Source organism: Scyliorhinus canicula, chromosome 3 (genome assembly GCF_902713615.1).
Source record: "Scyliorhinus canicula chromosome 3, sScyCan1.1, whole genome shotgun sequence".
NCBI classification, from domain to species: Eukaryota; Metazoa; Chordata; class Chondrichthyes; order Carcharhiniformes; family Scyliorhinidae; genus Scyliorhinus; species Scyliorhinus canicula.
This window is the reverse complement of record NC_052148.1, coordinates 46,303,286-46,325,663: the sequence shown is the minus strand read 5'-3', so window position 1 is coordinate 46,325,663 and position 22,378 is coordinate 46,303,286. Positions and strand designations below refer to the sequence as shown.

Genomic DNA, 22,378 nt, shown 5'->3' with positions numbered 1-22,378 from the left:
CTATCCCCATAACCCAGTAACCCCACCTAACCTTTTGGACACTAAGGGCAATTTATCATGGCCGATCCACCTAATCTGCACATCTTTGGAATGCGGGTGGAAATCGGAGCACCCAGAGGAAACCCACGCAGGCACGTGGAGAAAGTGTAAACGCCACACAGTCACCCAAGACCGAAATTGAACCAGGGTCACTGGAGCTGTGAGGCAGCAGTGCTAATCACTGTGCCACCATGCCAAGGGCACAGAGGGCCCAGAGATCATGTAAAAGATAACTAAAGTGGCTAAAGGAAAAGGAGACAACATTTTAAGCTAATGACACAACGGACAGGCTTTACTGTGGCAAAGTATCCCATCTCGCCACCTGGTCTGTGGAGAAAGCATGTAATCCACTAATCATGAACTTTAATCTTCATGTAGACTAGGGGAAGCAAATTTGCACGAATAATGTAGAAGACGACTTCATGGAATGCATTCAAAATAGTTTTCTGTATCAGTGCTTCAAGGAACAAATTATGGACAGTGTAGTAATCCACGGGAGGCAGGAGTTCCATCACCACACCAATATTTATTTACAATAACGATATTACAGGAGCAGCTACAAACAGTGCTGCGAGCAGTCCAGTCAACTTAAGACTGGCTCACAAAGCCTACACATGTGATTATATAGGCCCCCTCAATGAGCTATCATTGAGGGAGCTCATACTCCAATTGGCCAACCAATAAAGCCAATTGGAGTTCATTACAGACAGGTTAGCTGGGAATTAGTGCGGATATAGTGGCCCTGCCAATCGGCTGGAATTTTTGGGATTCAGCCAATTAGCTGGCTGAAGTTGTGACTTCAGTTCCTCTCCCCTCCTCCCCCCAAAAAAGGCGAGGGTGCGGATGGAGAACATCAGATCCAATCAGCAAGGCCGGTGCAACCAGGAAGCAAACTAGGCAGCCACCTACAGCCAGGAAATTTGAGAGGAAACTACATAAATAATCAAATAAGCTCCAGCAGTGTGAATGAAAGCCCACAGTCCACAGGCCATGAACCTCCAGATGGATTGCTGAAGATATGTCAGGGAGTTTTGAATTTGAAGTTTGCTGCAAGAGGCTGCTCCTCCAATCACAGCCTGATTCCTGCCCGTGTTTGCTGCTGATAGTCTCACAGAGGAGAGGCTGTGATTGGAGGAGCAGCGAACACCCGGAACTGCAAGTGTGTTGCCTCTGGCTCTTTGCCCCAGCTCAGCTCCGGCCATGTCCATTCCGGCTCTTGGCGCTGCTAAGCCTCGGGTCCCACTCCAGGTCCCTCCTTTGCTTCACCCCAGCTGATTTAGCGAGGGGGAAGACGGATGGGGCAGGCGAGCTGGACGGTGAGACGGTGGCTGAATAAGTGAGTGGGCAAGCAGGCGGGCGAGTGAGCGAATGGGAAGGCGAGCAAGTATGAGAGTGTTTGATAGGATGTGTGTGAGTGAAAATATAGGTGAGTGCCAGGGGAAATCAAATCCCAACATAAGATAGGTTTTATTAATAAGCTCTGAGGAGCAGCGATCATAATGTGGTGAATTTCATATTGAGTTTGAGTGTCCAAAGCCAGTGTCTCAAATCTAAACCAAACAAATTACACAGATACGGAGGACAAGTTGGTGAAGCTAGATTGGGAAGCAACATTCAAAGATATGATGGTTAGATAATGAATCCAAATAATCTGAAGAAATAACTCATCATCTGCAACAGATATACATTCCCTGAAGGAATAAAAACCAAGGGCAGCACGGTGGCGCAGTGGTTAGCATTGCTGCCTACGGCGCCGAGGACCCGGGTTTGAATCCCGACCCTGGGTCACTTGCCCATGTGGAGTTTGCACGTTCTCCCCCTGTCTGCGTGGATTTCACTCCCAAAGATGTGCAAGGTAGGTGGATTGGCTAATTGACCCTAAATTGGAAAAAATAATTGGGTACTGTAAATTTATTTTAAAACAGGAATAAAAACCACAGGGGAAAAGTGGTCCAACTAAGACTAATGAGAGAAGTTCAAATGGAGATGGATTAAATGAAGAGTCTTATAATATTGCCAAAAAGAGCAGTATTTGGATGATATTGGAATTCAGCAATATGTGATCAAGACATTGATAAAAAAGAAATGATAGAATACATGGAGTAAACTAACAGATGACATAAAAAAAAACAAGTTGTAAAATCTTCTGTTAGGTAAAAAGGGAGCTATTATCAATTTTAAAATTGGGTCCATGACAGGCTGAGACAGGAGAAATTATGATGGGAGATGAGGAATTAAACAAATAGTTTACTGACTGAAATCACAAAAACATTCCAGAAATGTTCAGGACCAAGGATCTAGTAAGAACGAAGAACTTAAAGAAATTAGTGTTAGTAAAGAAATACTACTGGAGAAACCAATAGCACTAAAAGCCAACAAAGCCCTGCAGCTAATGGCCTACATCCCATGGGTTTCGAAGAAGAGGTTGCTTTGGCAATAATCACTGCATTGGCTTTGATCTTCCAGAATTTCCTAGATTTTAAAATGGTCCCTGCAGACTTGAAGGTGGGATGAAAGGGCTGACGTGTGAGGAGAGATTAAACAGTTTGGGTTTATACTTCGCTGGAGTTTAGAAAAATGAAGGAATCTGATCGAGGTATATAAAATACTAAATGGGATTGATAAAGATTGGGCGGCACGGTAGCACAGTGGTTAGCACAGTTGCTTCACAGTGCTTCACAATTCCTGGCTTGGATCACTGTGCGGAGTCTGCACGTTCTCCCTGTGTCTGCGTGGGTTTCCTCCGGATGCTCCTGTTTCCTCCCACAAGTCCCGAAAGACGTGCTGGCTAGGTGAATTGGACATTCTGAATTCTCCCTCAGTGTACCCAAACAGGTGGCGACTAGGGGATTTTCACAGTAACTTCATTGCAGTGTTAATGAAAGCCTACTTGTGACACTAATAAAGATTATTATAAGTAAACGTTGACCAAATGTTCTCCCTTGTGGGGCAATCTAGAATGAGAGGTTGCGGATGTACGTTGAGAGGCAGTGGATTTGATACAGATGAGGTTGAACTATTTCTCGCAGAGGGTGAATTGTGGAACTAGTTGCCCGATAGTGAGGTGGAGTCTGAATCATTAAATGGTTGCAAGGAGGAGATAGGTATGTTTCTGATTTTAAAAACAGGTTGAAGGAATATGGGGAACAGGTAGGAAGGTGGATTTGAGACTAGGAAGAGATCAGTTATGATCTGATAGAATGGCAGAGCAGGCTTGAAGGGCTGAATTGCCTATTGCTCCTAATTCCAATGTTCCTATGTAAATATAACCCTGTTTATTCAAGAAAAGAGCAAGAGAGAAAATATGAGACAACAGGCCATTTAGCCTGACATCAGTAGGAGGAAAGGTACTGGAATCTATCATTTAGGGAATTTGTAACAGGGGCTTAGAAAAGCACAGTATATTTAGCAAATTAAACAGATTTATGAAGGAAAAATCAGGTTCAATACATCCATGAAGAGTTTTTTGATGTTGTAATTGGCAAGGTAGATAAAGGGGGACCAATGGACAAACAGGTAAGATGTCATGCATGACGTTACATGAGTGGCATGGTGGTAATACCAACCTGCTTGTTACCCAGAGACCCAGCCAAATACTCTGGGGGCATCGGTTCAAATCCCACCACAGCAGCCGGTGAGATTTAAAATTCAATTAATTCACAAAATCTGGAATTTAAAAATAATCTCAGTAACGGTGACCATGAAACGATCCTCCATTGTCTTAAAAACCCAGCTGGGGGTTCACTGATGCCTGTTGTGGGAAGGAAATCTGCTGTCCTTACCTGTTCTGGCCTACGTGTGACTCCAAATCCACAGCAATGACTCCGAAATGCATTCCGTTCAAAGGCATTTAGTGGATATGCAACAAGCCTTGCCAGTGATGCACACAACCCATGAAAGAATTTAAAAATATGAAATTAGAGCTCACAAGGCTTAGGGTTAAATATTAGCATGGCTTATAAATTAGATAATGGGTAGAAAACAGAGTGTAGGAATAGAGGGGTCATTTTTGTGTTGGCAAGATGTATTTAATGGTGTACAGCAAGGATTGGTGCCAACACCTCAGCTATTTAGAATAATGAATCTGGACAGATACTTAACGTGCATGTCCAGCACACAATTAGCAAAGCAAATGGTAAGTTAGCCTTTATTGCAAAATAATTGGAGTATAAGAGTAAAGAAGTTTAACTGCAATTACATAGGGTGTTGGTGAGACTGCACTTGGAGTGCTGTGTACAGTTTTGGTTTCCTTACCTAAAGGAGAAGTGTAACAAATGTTCATCAGTCTGATTCCAGGGACAAGGGTTTTAACCCAAGAGGCGGAATTGGTAGATTAGAGCCATATTCCCAAGAGTCGAGAAGAATGAGAGGTATTCTCATTGAAACATAAAATGCTTAAGGGGCTTAACCGGGTAGATGTATCCCTTAGAACAGGGGTGGGCAAACTTTTCCGTGCAAGGGCCACATTCAGAAATTCACAATTCACAAAGGGCCGCATAGTATATTAAGTAAAATAATTACTTCACCTGGTTATGATTCTGGGCGCCTCATATAGAACATAGAACAGTACAGCACAGAACAGGCCCTTCGGCCCTCGACGTTGTGCCGAGCAATGATCACCCTACTCAAGTCAAAGTATCCACCCTATACCAGTAAGTAACCCAACAGCCCCCCCCCCATTAACCTTAAAAAAAAATTTTTAAAAAAAAATTTAAAAAAAATTTTTTTTTTTTTTTTTTAATGACTTGGTGGGCCGCCGAAATACCTTTGGCGGGCCGCATGCGGCCCGCGGGCCGTAGTTTGCCCACCCCTGCCTTAGAACTTAGAACCAGTGGTCAGTCTCAAAAAAAGGAGTTAGCCATTTGGGACTGACATGAGGAAAAATTTCTTAACTCGAATGGTTGTGAATCATTGGAATTCTTTTCCTTGAAGGTTGTGGATGTTCAGTCAGTGAATTGAAAGATTTTTGGATACTGAGGGAATCAAGGGGCATGGGAACGGTACAGGGAAAAGTTCAGTCATGACATTATTAATGGTGGAATAGATGTGAAGGGTTAAAAGGCCTATCCCTGCTCTTACTTCTCATGTTCTAAGAAATTAAATATCCTCCCAATGCTGATTGCTGCTGAGCCACTCCTGCTGGTAAGAACGTAATGGTTGGGTCCATTGCATGTCCTCCCCACTACCGCTATTAGTGAGGGTGGAGAATGTGTCACTCAGCCAAATCGTCCATTCACTGCAGTGGGACTGGAGAATCCCGCTGCCATGAATGGATGGCGAATCCCACTCAATGTTTGGATTTTGGGTGAAAACAGACAGAAATTGTGCCGGTTTGATGGCTAATCATTGTAATAGGTTAGAAATAGTCAGAATTTGTTTTACCAACTGTTTCTGGAAAATACCATGACTCCCATACCTTACTACAAAATGCATTATGTCAGTGGTATAATACTCATAGATAAGTGTTATTGAGATGCAACAATCAGGAATACATTATACACACTGTTCAGGAGAAACACCCTTGTAGTTATTATACAACATCCCTGATAATCAACACATCATATTATACAAAGAGTTTGACAAAGAGTCACCCAGGGTCGAAACGTTAGCTCCCTTCTCTCTCCACAGATGCTGTCAGACCTGCTGAGATTGTATAATACAAAACAGAAAATACTGAACAATGTCATTGGGACATAGGAATTAGAAGCAGGAGTAGCCATTCAGTCCTTTAAGCCTGTTCAGCCATTCAATAAGATCATGGTTGATCTGGTTGTGATCTCAGTTCAATTTCCTGTCTGTCACCCATAATTCTGACCCCCCTTCTACTTCAAAAATCTGTCAAACCCAGCCTTGAACATATTCAATGACTCAGCAATGATCACACAATACTACTGGACATATCTCTTCTGAATATAATGCACTCCGATCAAGATATAACTATCTTTCTCAGTAAAATATCTATTTCAGTAATTCAATGCTGTTGAATTCAACTGATCTGACATTTGACAATAAATTAGAATGATCAGATCAAATGCAGAAGAGACTCCCATCATTTGTCAATTGGGAGCATACACACTAAAGACAAAAATCATGAGCTAGAAATGATCCTGACAGTACAAATCATCTGAACAGTGAGATTATAAACAGTTAAACAGCAATGGGTTGGTTGTATTCCCAACAAATTAATATTAACTGCTAGGCATTCCCAGATACATGAGCAATCCATTCTAATGTAAAATACCGTCCAAATAGATTGCTATCAAATATTGTTTACTGCTGTGAGACGAGGGAGAAATTAATGTTAAAATGTATTATCTACCGAACTGTTATTTCAGAGAATATCTCAGTTGCAGGTTCACAAAGAAAGGTTTTCAGAATATAATTGGGTGTGTGATGGATGAGATCACACAGCATTAAATCTTTTAACCCCAGTATTTCTACTTTGCAGATTTCACCCTTTTCTCGTCCCAAAGCATGAATCTTGCTGGGCTACTCCATCCAAGTTCCCATTCATCAGGCCTATGACTGAACCACGAGCTTCAAGAGGTAATGGAAGTAATCACACATATACCCACACACGTAAACAACAAGGGTGTGACACATTATTGTTAGGATGCGTCTGATGGGTCCAGGGGGGCAATTAAGGATTTGGGGCGCCCTCCCAAACTGCCCACCACTAGCTTAGCAGTCATTTGGTGTGGGCCTCCCCCTTTGCTAATTCAATGGCAGTGGCATGAGGCCCACTTAAGGGCCTCAATTGCACCACTGGTGGGTAGGCCACCCCCACAGCTGGTATCATAGTAGTGGGGGCAGGGACCGACAGATAGGTAGTGGGCAGGCCACACACTGAATTTAACATGCCGTTCCCACCTTCAAGCCTGCCAGCAGAGGAGCATTAAATCCAGCCCAAACATATTCCTTAGTCCACCATCAGAGTCAGCAAAGTTGAAAAAAAGAATAACACAAAGTTTTGTCAACATTTGAGGGAAAACATGATGTATATTTAAACTGGTCCAGTGAGGGTTGTTTTGCAAGATCTAATATATGGAAATTATAAATTAACCATTCCCTAATAACACTTCAATGCTGGATAGCTTAACCATCCAAATTATTACCGACTCATATTTAGGCTACAAGTTTGACAATAAAGAAGACTATTGCATCATACAGTGGCAAGACGGAAAGATCGCGCAAGGCTTGATGAGGCTGGTAAATTTTGTGACCAAAATATTTATATCTCATTTAGATACCTACTACAACTTGTTGCTTCCCACTGTAGGGAACTACCTGGACTCTCAAACACTGCAAAAATACACCTCATTTCTAATAAAAAAACAACATGAACATTCTTTTGGGTAACTCTTGATGACATCACCTGCATACTCTGATTAGCACTAAACTTCAATTCACTGTGAAATCCCAGTTTGGCTCAGCTAATAGCACTGTTGCCTCGGGTTCAGAAACTTGTGGGTTTAAGCAACAGATCAGGACATGAGCAAATAATTTACATGAAAACTACAGTCCTGTCTTGAGGCAAAGAACTGCCATTAAACCTGGCTGTTCCTGTAATTCAGGTTGACATTCATAATGCCTTCTCACAATTTGCAGAACAAGGAGCTCTCCCAGCATCCTTGCACAGTGGGCTAAACAGCTGGCAATGAATGTTCATCAGGCTGGTTTCTGGAAAGAGGGGATTCTCCTATGACAAGAGATTGAGTACACCAGGCCTATGTTCCCTGGAGTTTAGAAGAATGAGAGGGGATGTAATTGAAACATATAATAGAATCCCTAAAGGACTTAACAGGGTAAATGCTGAGAAAAGGTTTTCCTGACTGGGGAATCTTAAACATGGGCCCAAGATCTCAGACTAAAGGGTGATTCATCCCTTTATGAGAAATTACTTCACTCAAAAGCTCAAGAATCTTTGAATTCTCTACCCCACAGAGCTGTAGATTCTCAATTGTTAACTATGTTCAAGACAGAGGTTGATACATTTTTGTGTATTAAAGGAATAAAAGGATTTGTGGATAGGGCAGGAAGGTTGATCTGGTGAATGACAGAGCAAGGCTTGAAGGGCCCAATCTTTAAGAGTTGGGGTAAAATTCCATCCAAATGCAAGTCTTTCCTTCATTCTTTGGAGTAACTACATGATCCTTTATTCTGTCTGACCATACAAATGCTAAATCTATCTAGCTCTGCCTTAAAAATATTCAAAGACACTTCTTCATCAGCCCTTTGAGGAAGAGAGTTCCAAAGACGCATGACTCTAAGAGAAAATAAATCTCACGTCTGTCTGAATGACATACCCCTTATTTTTAAAACAGTACCCTTAGTTCTAGGTTCTCCCACAAGAAGAAACATCTTCTCCACATCCACCTGTCAAGGCCGCTCAGGATCTTATATGTTTCAAGCAAGTCACCTCTTACTCTTTTAAATTCTAGTGGATACAAGCCCAACCTCTCCAACCTTGCCTCATACAATAACCCACCGATTCCTGGTGTTAGTCAATAAACCTTCTCTGAACTGCTTCCAACGCATTTACATCCTTCCTTGAATAAGGTGACCAATACTGTGCACAGTACTCCAGATGTGACCTCACCAAGGCTCTGCATGACCAAAGCATAACCTCCTTACCTTTGTAATCAATTCTCCTCACAATAAATAATAACATTATATTTTTTAACCGCTCAAGTGTAGGTACACACACAGTGCTGTTAGTGAGGGAGTTCCAGGATTTTGACCCAGCAACATTGAAGGAACGGCGATATATTTCCAAGTCAGGACAGTGAGTGACTTGAAGGGGAAGCTCCAGGTATCTGCTTGCCACTGTGCGTCACGTTGATGGTGGAGGGAGTGAATGTTTGTGGATGGGATGCCTATTAAGTGGGCTGCTTTGCCCTGGATGGTGTCAAGCTTCTGGAGTGTTGTAAATCAGTCATCTCAGCTGCACTCATCCAGCAAGTGGAGAGTATGCCATCACACTCCTGGCTCGTGCCTTGTTGACTGACCGCCAACAACCACGACCATCTTCCTTTGTGCCAGCTATGACTCCAACCACTAGAGAATGTCCTTCTCTTCCCACCCCATCCTGCCTGTGGCTGATTCCCATTGGCTCAGAAAACCCTTCCCTAAGGGGTATGACTGCCTGTTGGTACCAAGTGCCCAAGAAACTTCCCGGTTTCTCCAATGTGTTTCAGTGTCTGCAGCTCAGCCCCCAGCTCAATGACTGTGAACCGAAGCTCATCAAGCCTTCTGCAGACATGCTTATCCTGGACAATATTGGTATGCAAGAGCTGATATGCAGTAGCCATGACACATCACTTGTCCAGCCATACTTATGTGCTTTAATTAATTAATTACTTACTTGATTCAATTATTCATACAATTAAAAGAGAACAACATCACCCTCAGGCAGAGCAAAAAAGGTGACAGGAGTGAGAAGGGAGATGGTCAATGCAGGACTGAGGGCATGTGCATAGTATATGGAACAAGGTCAATGAGCTTGTTGGGCACATTGAAATTGGCCGGTACAATGTTGTGGGCATCACAGAGACGTGGCTGCAAGGAGATCAGGGCTGGGATTTAAATATTCAAGGATATGTGCCCCATCAAAAGAACAGACAGATGGGCAGAGGGAGCGGGGTTGCATTGTTAGTAAGGAATTAAGTTAAATCGATAGCAAGAAGCGATACAGGATCAGAAGGTATAGAATCTTTGGGGGTAGCGTTGAGGAATCGCAAAGGTAAAATGACCCTGATGGGAGTTATGTTCAAGCACCATAGCAGTAGTCAGGATGAGGGGCAGAAAATAAATCAGGAGATAGGAAAGGCAATATCTGCCTCACGGCGCCGAGGTCCCAGGCTCTGGGTCACTGTCCGTGTGGAGTTTGCACATTCTCCCCATGTTTGCATGGGTTTCGCCCCACAACCCAAAAATGTGCAGGCTAGGTGGATTGGCCACGCTAAATTGCCCCTTAATTGGAAAAAAATGAATTTGGTACTCTAAATTTATTTGGAAAAAAAGGAAAGGCAATATCACAATAATCATGGGGGACTTCAATATGTAGGTGGACTGGGAAAATCAGGTCGGTAGTGAATCCCAAGGAAAGGAATTTGTGGCATGTCTAATATATGTTTTTTGGAGCAGCTTGTGACAGAGCCTATAAGGGAACAGGAAATTCTGGATTTGGTAATGAGGCAGACTCAATTAGGCATCTTAAGGTGAAGGACCCTTCGGGAGCAGTGACCACAACATGATGCAGTTTAAGAGGAAGAAACTGGAATCAGATGTAAAGGTACAAGGACATGAGGGAGGAGCTGGCCAGAGTTGACTGGAAAAGGAGCCTAACAGGTAAGACAGTGGAACAGCAATGGCAGGAGTTTTTGGGTGTTATTCAGGAGGCAGAACAGATTTTTTTCCCCAAGGAAGAAGAAACATGCTCAGGGGAGGACAAGGCAACCACGGCTGATGAGGGAAGTCAAGGACAGCATGAAAGCAAAAGAAAAAGCATACAAAGTGGCGAGGATGAGTGGGAAGCCAGAGGTTGGGAAGCCTTTAAAAACGAGCAGAAGACAACTAAAAAAGCAATAAGGGGAGAAAAGATGAAATATGAGTGCAAGTTAGCTAGTAATATAAAAGAAGATAGGAAGAGTTCTTTCAATATATAAAAAGTAAGAGAGGCAAGAATAGACATTGGACCATTGGAAAATGAGGCTGGAGAAGTAGTAATGGGGAACAAAGAAATGGCAGAGAAACTGAATAGTTACTTTGCATCAGTCTTCACAGTGGAAGACACCAATGGATACCAGAACTCCAGGAGAATCAGGGGGCAGATATGAGTGTCATGGCCATCACTAAGGAGCAGGTACTTGGGGAAACTGAAGGGTCTGAAGGTGGTTAAATCACCTGGACCAGATGGACTACACCTCAGGGTTCTAAAAGAGACAGCTGAGGAGATTGTGAAACCATTGGTAGTGATCTTTCAGGAATCACTGGAGGCAGGAAGGGTCCCAGGGACTGGAAAGTGGCTAATGTAAAACCCCTGTTAAGAAGAGAGGGGGCAGAAGACGCAAAATTATAGACCGGTTAGCCTGACTTTGATCATTATTAAAGATGAGATTGCAGTGTCCTCGGAAGTGTATGATAAAATAGGACTGGGTTAGCACGGCTTCATCAAGAGTCTGACAAATCTGTTCTTTTGAGGAGGTAAGAAGGAAGTTGGACAAAAGAGAACCAGTGGATGTGATTTATTTCGATTTCCAGAGAGTGTTTGACAAGGTGCCGCTTGGAGGCTGTTAAATAAGTTAAGAGCCCATGGTGTTAAGGTAAGACCCTGGCATAGATAGAGGATTGGCTGACTAGCAGAGGGCAGAGAGTGGGGATAAAGGGGTCTTTTTCAGGATGGCAGCCGGTGACTAGTGGTGTGCCTCAGTCATCGGTGCTGGGACCACAGCTTTTCACAATATACATTAATGATCTGGAAGAAGGAACTGAAGGCACTGTTGCTAAGTTTGCAGATGATACAAAGATCTGTAAAGGGACAGGTAGTATTGACGAAGCAGGAGGCCTGCAGAAGGACTTGGACAGGCCAGGAGAGTGGGCAATAAAGTGGCAGATTGAATATAATGTAGAAAGGTGTGAGGTTATGCACTTTGGAAGGAAGATTGGAGGCATAGACTATTTTCTAAATGGAGAAATGCAGAAGCAAAAATGGACTTGGGAGTCCTTGTGCAAGATTCTCTTAAGGTTAACGTGCAGGTTCAGTCGGCAGTTTGGGGGGGGGGGGGGGGGGGGGCAAATGCCGTGTTAGCATTCATGTTGAAAGGGCTAGAATATAAGAGCAGGGATGTGCTTCTGAGATTGAATAAGGCTTTGCCGGACCCAATTTGGAATACTGCGAGCAGTTTAATAAGACACTTCCTGGGTCCGTATCCCTCTATTCCCATCCTATTCATGTATTTGTCAAGATGCCCCTAAAATGTCACTATCGTTCCTGCTTCCACCGCCTCCTCCGGCAGCAAGTTCCAGGCACCCACTACCCTCTGTGTAAAAAAACTTGCCTCCTACATCTCCTCTAAACCTTGCCCCTCGCACCTTAAACCTATACCCCCTAGTAATTGACCCCTCTACCCTGGGGAAAAGCCTCTGACTATCCACTCTGTCTATGCCCCTCATAATTTTGTAGGCCTCTATCAGGTCGCTCCTCAACCTCCGTTGTTCCAGTGAGAACAAACTGAGTTTATTCAACCGCTCCTCATAGCTAATGCCCTCCATACCAGGCAACATCCTGGTAAATCTCTTCCGGCCTCTTCCTAAAGGAAGGATGTGCTGGCCTTGGAAAGTGTCCAGAGGAGCCACACTTGGGAGTATAGTGTTCAATTCTGGTCATCACACTACCAGAAGGATGTGGAGGCTTTAGAGAGGGTGCAGAAGACTCCCGACCATTAACTGAGTAGATCCTGCCCCGATTCGATCTACCAAAATGCATCACCTCACACTTATATAAATTTAACTCCATCTGCCATTCGTCAGCCCACTGGCCCAATTGATCAAGATCCCATTGCAATCCTAGATAACCTTTTTCACTGTCCTCTATCCCACCAAACTTGGTGTCATCTGCAAACTTACTAACCATGCCTCCTAAATTCTCATCCAAATAATTAATATAAATCACAAATAATAGTGGGCCCAGCACAACCAGAGGCACACCACTAGTCACAGGCCTCAAGTTTGTAAAACAACTCTCTACACCACCCTTTGTCTTCCGTCGTCAAGCCAATTTTGTATCCAATTGGCTACCTTACCTTGGATCCCATGAGATTTACCTTATGCAACAACCTACTATGCCATACCTTGTTAAAGGCTTTGCTAAAGTCCATGTAGACAACGTTGACTGCACTTTCCTCATCCACCTTCATGGTTACCCCTTCAAAAAACTCAAATTCAAGAGATATGATGATCCACTCACAAAGCCATACTGACTGTCCCTAATCAGTCCTTGCCTCTCTAAATGCCTACCTCTCAGAATACCTTCTGACAACTTACCCACCACAGACATTAAGCTCACTGGTCTGTAGTTCCCAGGCTTTCCCCTGTGGCCCTTAACAAAGGCACATTTGCCACACTCTAACATGTACAGAACACTTTGGCGAGATTAATATTAACACACAGCACAGGATGGGAAGGGACTTTATTGTTATTGTTGCTATACAATCTCAAATTCTTCCCATCCTCTAATGTCATATAGTTACATGTCCTATTACCTGACAAGTTTAAAGGGGCAGACCTGATGTAATTGAATAGCAGAAGAGGCTCAAGGAGTCAAATGGCCTACTTCTGCTTCTATTTCCTATGTTCACAAGTAAGCTGTTTGTTTTGGGTTCTCTCAATGTTAAGTGGACAGAGTATAAATGTTTCACCCATACATCACAAGATTACAAAACTCCTAGGCGGATAAACTTGACAAATTTAGATGCAGAAAGCCAGGGTTATTTCTGTATTTCATAAGTAATAACTCAATATCCAAGCACCACAGCTTATTCATCTATGTCAGGTTAGCTGATATTAACTTGGACGACACTATAATCAGTCAATTGTCTTGGGGTCATTACATTCATAGCATGATGGTCCAAAACCAAGTTTATATCAATGTCTACATCTTCTATTGTGGTTTCAGAAGTGTTGTCACATTTTAGTCTCTCCAATAACTAACTGCAACAAAGGTCACAAACGTATCGGACTGGACATAGCCTTTATGCTAAGGAATTTAAAATCTGGTAGGTTTCTCACCTCTGAACACCCCACAGTGCATTTAGAGAGATCAGGTAAGGATATCATATAGCCCACATTAAGCTAATATTCAGATAATATGAACATCCAATCATAGAAGCAAGAGCAAGCCCATTTAGCCTCTCAAGCCTGCTCCACCATTCAATAAGATCATGGCTGATCTGATTGTGGTCTCAACTCCACATTCCAAACACCACCAATAACCTTTGAATGCTTGTGAGTCAAGAATCTATCTTCCTCTACCTTAAAAATATTACTTGATCCTGCTTCCACTGCTCTCTGGAGAAGAGTTCCGAAGACACTTCACCCTCAAGAGCAAACATTTATTTTCGCCCCCATCTTCCTGGTGGGGGGGGGGGAATCCGACTCCTGGGGGGGGCCTCCATGGTGGTCAGGCCTGCGATTGGGGCCTACCGATCGGCGGGCAGGCTCATTTCGCAGGGGGGGGGGGGGCTATGTTCCTCTGCGCCAGGCCCCTGTAGGGCTCTGCCATATTGCCCGGGGGTTAGCGCGAATACGGCAACCCACGTAGCACGCCGGCTTTCGAGCACCGGAGCAGGAAACACCACTCCGGTGCCGTACTAGCCCCCTAGGATGGGGTAAATGCCTGGACCTGCAGGCCCTTTTGACGCCGGAGTCGCTCGTGCCATTTCCAACGTCGGCGTCAGGACTTGGCCGCGGGATCAGAGAATCCTGGCCCTTATTTTTAAACTGTTCAAGACTCTCCCACATGGGGACACATACTTTCAGCAGCCACCCTGTCAAGTCCCTTATGGATCTTGTATGTTTCAATAAGGTCACTTCAAATCTTCTGAACTCCAATGGTACAGGCACAGCCTGCCTTACCTTTCCCCATAAGGCAAGCCCACTTCCCAGATATCAGTCGCATCAACCTTCTCTGAACTGCTTCCAATACATTTTGATCTTTTCTCCAGATAAAGAGACTAAAATGATACAAAGTACTCCAGATGTGGTCCCACAATTGTAGCAAAGCATTTCTATTTTAGATTCCATTTCCATGGCAATAAATTGCAACACTAATTTGCTGATAAGTAACAACATTTGTGCAAGTTACCAGAGGGCAACTGTCACCCTTGAAAACGCCAGAATGAATAAATCAAAGCATTCTGAAGGAGGAAAGTTACAAGAGAAAACTAATTTCCTCTGCCTGTACCTTCCATCCAAATAAAGTCTCAAAATCATATTGTTAGTCAAAGAATAAATGCCCAATTTGCATGAAACATTGTTTCATTAGATAGAGTTACACAATTTTAAATTAATTACAGAAGTATAACATACAAATGCTTAAAAAAAACTGATAAAACATGAAACATCAACACAGATGTTGGTAGCTCTTAAAATTGAGCAAATGAGGAAGTGTTCTTTCTTCATTCTGATGTGACCCTATCCAATTAAATTGCCATTAAAAGGCCAGGGTTAAACATACCATGAGGTAACTATGCAATAAAAAGAGGAAGTCTTATTGTGCTGAGTGAGCTAACCTAATGATGAGCAGCGATAGAATGCTGCTGTTGGCCTGCACATGTAGACTGGAAAAATCAGACAACAATCCTGCTATCCATTGGTGCCTCTAGTCACAGTGCATGTGGGGGGCACTCGGCATGGACAGGATCAAACTCAACTGTAATATCCCCGCTCTCCCTGCCCAAATAACTATAGTCGAGGCTTGAGGTCTATCTAGCCTCACACATCAAGCGGGACCCATCTCCTTTTGGGAGGAGTACTCTCCAGATTTCAGAAGAAAAGTGGATTGGAATAAATCAAATTAGGTTTGGTTTGACTTGATTGAAGATGGTTTTTGTTTCGTCAGATCCAAGCAAGCGCACTCCCTGCTCAATAGCAAGTAGCCCAGAAGTGCTGGTTTTGCCGAGACACATCTCATCCCGATTGTTGCAGGAAATGCCTGACTTTAAAGGAATGGTCTGCCTGTCACGTGGCAGCAGCTGGTCAAGGTCCACAAGGCAGCCTCACCCCCACCCCCTGCCCGCCTTCATACTGTCTCGACTCGGATACTTCCACTGAGCGGTATAGGCCAGCTCATCCGGCCTAGAGACAGGGAGAAAGGGGCCGTTCTCGGATTCTGACGGTGAGGGGAGGTGGGGGAGGAAAGGTCTCAGACAAGCTGCCGCGCCCAATCCTTTTAAGGACCGTTTGTCATTGCGGATCGCTCATGTTAAACATGAATTACCACTGACAGAAGGATATAAATACACCCCCCAGTATATGGCCATTAATACAAGCCTCCCTTACAAAATGATCGCAGCGAATCAATCTTTGAAGAAATGTTAGGAATACAATTCGTTGACAATTAGGTTACAGCCAACGGTGAAAGGAGGAAATTATACAGTTTCTAATACTGCCCTTATTGCCAACATTTCTGTTTAGAGATCAACTGGAAATGTCAAACGTAGTTAAATGTGCCCACTGCATATATATATAAAATTAAATAACGAGATCGATCCCCTTTGTCATAGATCCCCATAGGCAGCTCATCACATTAATCACACACCCACTTTGCAAATTTCAGAAAACGACATTGAGCATGTCAGTTTGCTCTTATTTACAGTATACTGCAAGGTGAGCATTACAACATCAAAAAAATCACTGCAATACGCAAGATATTGACGATCCCAGTTACTGCGTTTCAGCAGCCAACAGTCCCATCCATTGATCATCTTTACAATGTAGCCGGAGTTGACACGGTTCAAGCTACTAAACTCTCCCTCCAATGACACAAGCCGGTATCAAAATGAGTGCAACTCTTTCGTAATAAAATATCCGCAATCTAATGTTACTTTTGTAGCATTTTAAATCCCCTCATGGTAACAAATCGAAACTACAACATTTATCATTCTCAGAGTCATCATATAATGCTACACAAACACAGTAAACTCCAGCTTATGGCTCCAGTAATCATTGTCTGACCTTTGAAATACTCCTGGGGTCGCTTCGGAAGGGGATTCTGGATGCCTCCTCAGATTAAACACCTTCCCCCCCTCCCCCACCACCCCTTCCTGGGAGTGGATCACTTTTCCCGAAACCCAGGCTCAGGGGGTTCTGACCAAGATCCTAGTGCCACAAAATACACGCAATGATGCGGGAATGTGACGCGGACCCGGCACCCTCCTCTGGACAGGGACATTGCTGCACTCGGCATTCTGGGAGTTGTAGTTCATTGCAAACACGAACAATAACCTTCATTCTCCTCTTGTTCCACAGTGTTAAAATGTCCAATTGGAACTTTCTGGAGACACCAGGGCATTAGATGCCGAGCCAACCCCTCATAATGCAGATTTCATCTCAGACTGATTATGGCAATGTCTTAAATGTAATCTCACTTGATCTAATTTATCAAACCTTTCACCATACCAGAGAGTTAAGAACCTTTGTGTCCACCTTTTCACTGAATGAATGAAGTTCTAAGATCCAAATTTCCTTCCTAAACCACCATCTGTCTCCAACAACACCAATAACTAAAATAGGCAGCACAGTGGCACAATAGGTGGCACAGTGGTTAGCACTGTGTGGATTTTGCACATCCTCCCCATGTGTGCATGGGTTTCCTCCGGGTGCTCCGGTTTTCTCCCACAGTACAAAGATGTGCAGGTTAGGTGGTTTGGCCATGCTAAATTGCCTCTTAGGTGGGATTATGGGGCTAGGGTGGCAAAGAAGGCCTAGATAGGCTGTTCTTACAGAGAGTCGATGCAGACTCGATGGGTCGAATGGCCCCCTGTACTTTAGGGATTCTGTGGATCTTCTATTAAAAATAAGAGGCGGCATTGTGGCACAGTAGTTAGCACTGCTGCATCACAGCGCCAGGGACCCGGGTTCAATTCCAACCTTGGGTTTGCACTTTCTCCCCATGTCTGTATGGATTTCTTCCAGATATTCTGTTTTCCTCCCATGGTCCAAAGATGTGCAGGTGGATTGGCCATGCTAAATTGCCGCTTATAATAATAACAATCTTTATTGTCGCAAGTAGGCTTACAATAACACTGCAATGAAGTTACTGTGAAAAGCCCCTAGTCGCCACATTCCGACACCTGTTCGGGTACACAGAGGGAGAGTTCAGAATGTTCAATTCACCAAGCAGCATCTCGTTCGGGACTTGTGGGAGGAAAACAGAGCACCCGGAAAAAACCCACGCAGACACGGAGATAATGTGCAGACTCCTCACAGACAGTGTCCAAACTGTGCAGGTTAGGTGGGTTTGAGGGGATAAGGCAGGGGAGAGGGCCTAGGTGGGGGGTTTTTCAGAGGACCGGTGCAGATTTGATGGGCCGAGTGGCCTTCTTCTCCACTGTAGGAATTCTATGGTTCTATTCTATGATAAAATAAAATGCTGGGAATACTGAACTGCATTTGTGGCAGCACGGTAGCACAGTGGTTAGCACTGTGGCTTCACAGTGCCAGGGTCCCAGGTTCGATTCCCTGCTGGGTCACTGTCTGTGTGGAGTCTGCACGTTCTCCCCATATCTGCGTGGGTTTCCTCCGGGCGCTCCGGTTTCCTCCCACAGTCCAAAGACGTGCAGGTTAGGTGGATTGGACATGCTAAATTGCCCTTAGTGTCGAAAAAGGTGAGGAGGGGTTATTGGGTTACGGGGATAGGGTGGAAGGGAGGGCTTAAGTGTGTCGGTTCAAAATAGATGGGTCGAATAGCCTCCTTCTGCACTGTATGTTCTATGTCTAAAGAGTTAAGGTTTCAGACTCATGACCCTCAGGACAATACCAGCTACTTCCATTTATAAAGCACCTTGAATGTACTAACATGTCCCAAGGTGCTTCACAGGAATGCTATCAATCGCAATTTGGCTCGATATACACATAAAGAAACATTAGGGCAGATGATTAAAAATAGGTTCAGCATCTCATGAGAAGAAAGCGAGGCAAAGAGGTTCATGGAGGGAATGCCAAGGCCTAAAGTCAAGGCAGATGAAGGCAGAGTGATTACAATCAGGAATGCACCAAAGAGACAAATTTGGAAGACCTCAGAGATCTTGGAGGATGTTGAGGCTCCAGAGAGATAGGGACGGGTAAGGTCACAAAGGGATTTGAAACAAATCCCACCGAAGAAGAGTAGGGTAGTTCTCCCTGGCCAATACATATCCCTCACTAAAACAGATATCCGGGCGTGTGTGGGACCACCATATGTGAAAATTGGCTGTCATCATTTCTTCCATTACAGTATTGACCACAATTCAAAAGTAGTCAATTGGCTGTAAAGTAATTTGAATTGTTTTGAGTTGTGAAAGGCACTCTATATATAATTCTTTCTTTGTTTTTCTTTTTGCTTCAGTCTTTTATTTCTTTCTTTCTAGCACCATTTATCCATGGAAATAACTCTTTGCAAGAAATGCCTTTGGAACTGCCTTAAATTTGTCCTCAAATGGAGTCAGTGGACAGTCAGAACACTATACAAGGTAACAGCTAATGCTAATTAAACCATCAAGGTTGAATACAAACTTATGTATCAATGCATTTTCTTTAAGAAAAGCAATGCCAGAGATGGCTTGCTAAGAAGGATGGAAAATAAAGAACTTTATTCATAGAACCCTTGAATTTACAGTGCAGAAGGAGGCCATTTGGCCCATCGAGTCTGCACCAGCCCTTGGAAGGAGCACCCTACTCAAGTCCACGCCTCCACCCTATCCTCGTAACCCAGTAATCCCACGTAACCTTGTTGGACACTAAAGGTAATTTAGCATGGTCAATCCACCTAAACCACACATCTTTGGACTGTGGAAGGAAACCGGAGCACCCGGAGGAATCCCACGCAGACACGGGGAGAACGTGCAGACTCCGCACAGGCAGTGACCCAAGCTGGGAATCGAACCTGGGACCCTGGAGTCTTGAAGCAACTGTGCTAACCACTGTGCTACCGTGCTGCCCATTCCCGTATCGGCCTCCCCGAACAGGCACCGGAATGTGGCGACTAGGGGCTTTTCATAGTAACTTAATTGAATAATAAGCGATTATTATTATTATTATTGTTGTAGGCACAAAAGTGGAAATTGGTTTTTGGCTTCACCTTCAGTTTAATATATAATCATACAGTCATTAATTTTAAACAGTAAATATTTCATCTATACCTACATTCAGACATTTGTGCATATATAACATACATCCATACCATACAAACATAACATGTTGCACTCTGCCATTATAGTACTTAACTGCAGTTAAAATAAACATAACTGCAAGTTAAATTTGGATTGTGTTATTTAGTAAGCTTATGGCACTGGGAACAAAAGACCTCTTGAACAAATTTTCCTAGCAATAGGCATGCTAAAGCGCCGGCCCAAAGGAAGCCTTTCAAATTGATGATATAGTGAGAGGGATCATCGATGATAGCCTGAGTTTTCTTCTAAACTATAATAATATAATCTTATTGTCACAAGTAGGCTTCAATGAAGTTACTGTGAAAAGCCCCTAGTGGCCACATTCCAGCGCCTGTTCGGGGAAGCTGGTACGGGATTTGAACCCACGCTGCTGGCCTTGTTCTGTATTACAAGCCAGATGTTTAGTCCACTGTGCTAAACCAGCCCCAACTGTGTTGTTAAATAAATTATTGAGCTGTGTCTGCTGTCTACTAGTGATTTTACCTGCAGTGTTGATAATTTTGGCCAGCTTACATTTGCATTTCACACTCAGGTAATCATACCAAGAACAAAGGACAAAGAAAAGTACAGCACAGGAAAAGACCCTTCGACCTTCCAAGCCTGTGTGGATCATGATTCCTAACTAAAAAATAAAACCTTCTGCCCTTACTCGGTCCGTATCCCTCTATTTCCTCCCTTTCACGTATCCATCCATATGCCTCTTAAATGTTACTAATGTGCATGCTTCCACCACATCCTCTGGCAGCATGTTCCAGGCACCCACCACTCCCTGTGGAAAAACTTACCCCGTACATCTCCCTTAAACCTTCCCCCTCTCACCTCGAACCTGTGCCCCGTCTAATTGATACTTCCACCCTTGGAAAAAGCCACTCACTCTCCACCCTGTCTATGCCTCTCATAAATGTGTAGACCTCTATCAGGTCTCGCCTCAGTCTCTGTCTTTCCAGTGAAAACAATCCTAGTTTATTCAACCTCTCCTCATAGCCAAAACCATCGAGACCAGGCAACCTCCCAGTGAACCTCCTTTGCACTCTCTCCAAAGCTTCCAGGTCCTTCTGATAATTTGTTGACCAGAGCTCCATGCAATACTCCAAAAAGCAACCTAACAAAGGTTTTGTATAGCTGCAACATGATTTTCCAACTCTTGTACTCAATGCTCCAGCTGATGAATGCATGCATGCCAGATGCCTTCTTAATCACCTTGGCCACCTGTGTTGCCACTATTAGGGAACTGTGGACCTGCACACCCAGATCCCTCTGTATGTTAATGTTCCTAAGGGTTCTGCCATTTACAGTATAATTTATAGCTGGATTTGATCCTCCAAAATGCATTACATTGTATTTGTCCGGATTAAACTCCACCTGCCATTCCTGTGCGCATGTCTCCAATCTATCTATATCCTGTTGTATGCTCTGACAATCCTCGGCACTATCAGCAACTCCGCCAATCTTTGTGTCATCTGCAAACTTACGAATCAGAACACCCACATTTTCCTCCAGATCATTTATATATATTACAAACAACAGAGGTCCTAGCACTGATTCCTGTGGAACACCACTAACTACATATCTCCATTCAGAAAAAACACCCTTCCACCACTACTGTCTTTTATAACCAAGCCAGTTCTGTACCCATCTGGCCAGCCCACCCCGAATCCCATGTGATTTTAGTTTTTGTACCAGTCTGCCATGTGGGACCCTGTCAAACGCTTTACTAAAGTCCATATCACCTACATCCACAGCCCTTCTGTCATCAATTTTCTTTGTCACCTCTTCAAAGAACTCAATCAAATTGGTGAGACATGACTTTCCCCATACAAAACCATGCTGCCTGTTACTAACTAGTCAATTTTCCTCCAAATGTGCATATATCCTGTCCCTCAGTATCTTTTCCAAAAGCTTCCCCACCACTGATGTCAGGCTCATCGGCCTATAATTTGCTGGATTGTCCCTGCTTCCTTTCTTAAACAAGGGAATAACATTGGCTATTCTCCAGTCCTCTGGAACGTTGGGCGCGATTCTCCGCACCCGCGGAAAATCGCAAAGTTGGCTGTGAAAACGGCCGAGTTTTGCGACGGCCCGACACGGCCCATTTCCCAAGGTATTCACGTCCGGGAAATGGGCTAGGAATGGAGCCGCGTCAATCACGTGCGCGACGACGCAGGAACATGGCGACGCTACGAACACGCCCACGTGACACCGCCCGACACCGTAAAAAGGCGCGGGCGAGCACAGAAACTGTAGGCCAGGATGTCGGAGCTGAGGAGAGCAGCCCCGCGATTCGTGGAGGCTGATGTTGAGATGCTGCTCGAATCCATCGAGCAGAGGAGGGGCATCATCTGCCCGCATAGAGGGCATCGCCACCCTGCCAGCGAGGTGCGCCAGGCCTGGCGTGAGGTTGCTGCTGCCTT

The 22,378-nt window shown here is 44.0% G+C and overlaps 1 protein-coding gene across 4 annotated transcripts in view; it reads right to left on the bottom strand.

Moving 5' to 3' along the window:
* ctif (CBP80/20-dependent translation initiation factor) overlaps window positions 1-16,926 on the bottom strand; it is a 339,899-nt gene extending 322,973 nt beyond the window's left edge. For all 4 annotated transcript variants that reach the window (XM_038790492.1, XM_038790490.1, XM_038790493.1 and 1 more), the window contains exon 1: window positions 16,774-16,926. The gene's annotated coding sequence lies outside the window, so the exon portion shown is untranslated. The remainder of the gene's footprint in view (window positions 1-16,773) is intronic.
* Window positions 16,927-22,378: the final 5,452 nt, after the last annotated feature.